Source organism: Macrobrachium rosenbergii, chromosome 40, assembly GCF_040412425.1.
Source record: "Macrobrachium rosenbergii isolate ZJJX-2024 chromosome 40, ASM4041242v1, whole genome shotgun sequence".
NCBI classification, from domain to species: Eukaryota; Metazoa; Arthropoda; class Malacostraca; order Decapoda; family Palaemonidae; genus Macrobrachium; species Macrobrachium rosenbergii.
The window spans coordinates 27,341,654-27,345,165 of NC_089780.1; the positions used below are offsets into that span (position 1 = coordinate 27,341,654).

Here is a 3,512-nt window from a genome sequence, read left to right on the forward strand (position 1 = left end):
AGAGAAGGATAAATATGTCTTTTGGAACATGACTCTTGAAGTCATGTCGAGGTCAAAAGCTTCGTGTCAAAAATGTAACAATGGCTGTGGGTAAAAGTACACTGGAACAGGGTCGGTTGCTAAAAGGTAAGGTAGAGCCAAAAAATTATGAACCCTAGAATTACACATAACAAGGATTAGCTTTCTGTTATTCACCTAAATGACATTTCTTTCATTTAGTTAGAATAACTTCAATAAAATGGAATATAAAATTTAGGTCACAGGCCAAGTGCTGGGACCTATGAGGCCATTCTGCACTGAAAGGGAAATTGAGAGTAAAAAGGTTTTAAAAGGCCTAACAAGAGGAAGACCTCAACATTGCAACATGAAACACATGAGGAATGGGTGGACAGTAAGATGGAAGGAAGAGAATATAAAAGGAGGTGCAGTAAAAGGACTGAAAGGGGCTGTAGCTAGGGCCCCAAAGGGATGCTGCAAAGAACCTTAAGTACTGCCTACAGTGCACTACAAGAGGTACAGTAACAGCACAACCTCCCTATAGGGAACATAATTTTCAAGCTTGTAAATGATACCCGTTTCCAGTACCTGAATCATCTCCACTTAATGGACTTCTGTACTTATCAGGTAATAAATTATTTTTTCTTGTGCTACCATTTTTGAAGTTACATTTTGAGATAAATCTCTTGAATTGAATGTTAAGTTAGGTTAAGAATTTTGTGGAAAACTGTAAGATATTTACAAAATACCTAAGAGCAGGGTATAATCTAGGGTCCTTGTATGAAAGCATGCCACTCTTTATATATTTTCCAATCCCTAAATGGGAATCAAAATGAATCAAGTTTTGGTCTAGTTTGAATTTTCCTATTTTTGTTTGACACGGATGTTTGTATGGCTTCAAAATCTTATATGAAGTGCATTAGTTCAGATTTGAACTTTGGAGAGATGATGGAAGTATCAATATGCATGCTTTCGTACTCACTCAATATATTTATTCTATGACAGTTATTAAAAGTTGTCTAGGTACTTTTTACCACAGAGCTATATTTATTCTATCACAGTTATTAAAAGTTGTCTAGGTATTTTTCAATGAATACCACAGAGCTACATGTAGGAACAGTGAACTCTTTTCTTTGGCCCCTCCACAGAAGAGGCAAATGTCAAAAGGGTATGTACATCACTACGTGTATGTACATCACATCTGTAGTAGTGTTACCTGACCAACAATTCTGGGCAGCCCTTAGCAACTACAGACAATTCATTTTTTGTTGTCCACACAGAAAACAAGGTAGTGGTGAGTTACTGGCTAGTCAAAGTCAGGATTCTCTTGACCACTGGTCTTCAGAAGGTAGGAAAGAAAAATCACAGCAAATACAGATAAACGGAGAATGACAAACGGAAAATCCACAAGGCAAGGGCATATTAATGGTTAATTCATGTTTTTGCTGTTTATGATGTCATCAACCAGTAAGCTGGCATGTTCACCAAATTTACCCTGCTTCAACTATTGAAAAGAGTGGTTGCTGAAAGATACTCCTATACATATATAAAGAGCCTTGTATGCTGATATGAACTTGATTTTGAACATGCATACTTACAATTACAGTTATGTGACAAGGCAGTGTTTCACTTCTAAACTGTAGGGTAATATTAAGCAAGGACCAAGAATCAAAAAGCATGATTTTATTTTACAATATAAATAACATTCATATCAAATGTTCGTTTAACAGAACAATACTTAATAAGGCACATTATCTACACCTTTTTACAGTGGAATTCCTCAAAATTTACATCTCTGATTCTGCGCTCGACATTTAAATCACGATGACCTTTACCTAAAGATATCATTAAGCTTATTATCTCAAAAGTCCCATACAAATTTAAGAAAAACACAAATACTGTGAAACTCTCCACAATAACAACAAAAATCCATTGTAGCATACTGAATATTATTAGAATTAACTACACTTCAAACTCACCCACCTATTTGTGCTTCAAAGTATTAATCAAATCAGCAAGGAATCATGCAGTGAAATTTGTAAGTATAAAGTACTTTAATGACATGAAAATCATCAGCAAAATTCAAATCAGATAATAATTCTCACACATTACTATGGTCAACATGTATACATGTGAAAATTTGCTCACAAAAATATCATTTTATAATGCTAAACAACAAAATCAAATACAAATTCATTGTGAGAAGTGATGTTACCCTACCTGTTGCAATTCATCCCTTAATAATTACCGCCAATTGAAAAAGTGATACTATATACTTATTTTCCATAATCAAAAGAATGACTACTTCAATATATACAACTAAAAACCTGGTAAAATCCTAACCATTCATGTAATACACTCCCCTAATACTGATTTAGAATAAATCCCATACATTTCATGAAGTTCTTTATTTTGACTAATGATCAGAAATTCAAAACATTACATTTACATAAATAGAAGTAATGCTTAAAGAATATATTCTATACTGATGATAAGATAATAATATGAACATTTTTTAGAGGCTTTACAATCAATGTAAGTAAAAGAAATTACACATTTATTTAAAATACAACTGTAAAGTTCACTGTTGTTGTAAGACATAAAAAGGCATTTAACAAAAATATTTCACTGAATACAATCTGTAGGACACACAAGAACATTGTCAAGCAGGGTGAACATTGTTCACATTTCATTAATTCTCAAGAGGACAATGGAGTACAGTACTTACATTGCTAGGTTGTGATAGGCTAAGTTTACGTTTGTATGATGAAAGATGATTTGTGTGAACTGATTGTTTCATTTTTGTTGTTGTGATGTTTTTTAGTATGTTTAAGTTTTTGTTATGAATGTCTGATTTATGTTTTCATGTTGTTTTTTTTTCTTTTTTATTTGCAGTTTGCTTGAGTGTGATAGGGTAGAGTAATTGGCTTCCCTTCACCTGAACTGGAAAACGCTTTTCCTGGGATAAGAAATGGACATTGGCAACTACCAAAGCAGTCGAACAGTTGGTGAGACCAAACCACTTTCAAGTTCCACAGTGTGCAAGTTATTATATCAGTTACTTAAGACAGTGACTGTCCTAAATGGGATTGGGGTTAGAGAAAGTGCTTTAATATCTGTAGGCTGATTTTATTGTGAATGAGATCTCAGATTCTTGTTTGGAAGGAGGGAAGGTCTTGGGTGTAGAAAAGAGTGCATGAAGAAATTCCAAAGTAATTTCTGCCCTCAGCTTGGATGTCATAGCTGGAATAAACTCTGTAGTGATCCCCAAATTGTGTGTTGACTTTCATGGTTATCTTAGATTATTCTGAGATGAAGTGCTGAGAAAGATAAGGAACTTGAATCTGATATATGCCTGAGTTGGATTATTTGTTGATAATATTTTGACTATTGATAGTATTAAGTTAGGCTAAGTTAAGTATAGGAGGATTGTTTTGGTAAACTTTAGTGGTAAGTAGGAAATAAGTTAGATTAAGCATTAAGTATTGAAAGATGATAAATGCTAAACTGTGGCA

The 3,512-nt window shown here is 33.7% G+C and overlaps 1 protein-coding gene across 9 annotated transcripts in view; it reads right to left on the reverse strand.

Moving 5' to 3' along the window:
* Positions 1-1,665: 1,665 nt before the first annotated feature.
* The window catches only part of LOC136826278 (cellular tumor antigen p53-like), an 83,184-nt gene continuing 81,337 nt past the window's right edge, over positions 1,666-3,512 (reverse strand). For all 9 annotated transcript variants that reach the window (XM_067083464.1, XM_067083463.1, XM_067083467.1 and 6 more), the window contains one exon: positions 1,666-3,512. This exon is cut by the window's right edge and continues 1,244 nt beyond it. The gene's annotated coding sequence lies outside the window, so the exon portion shown is untranslated.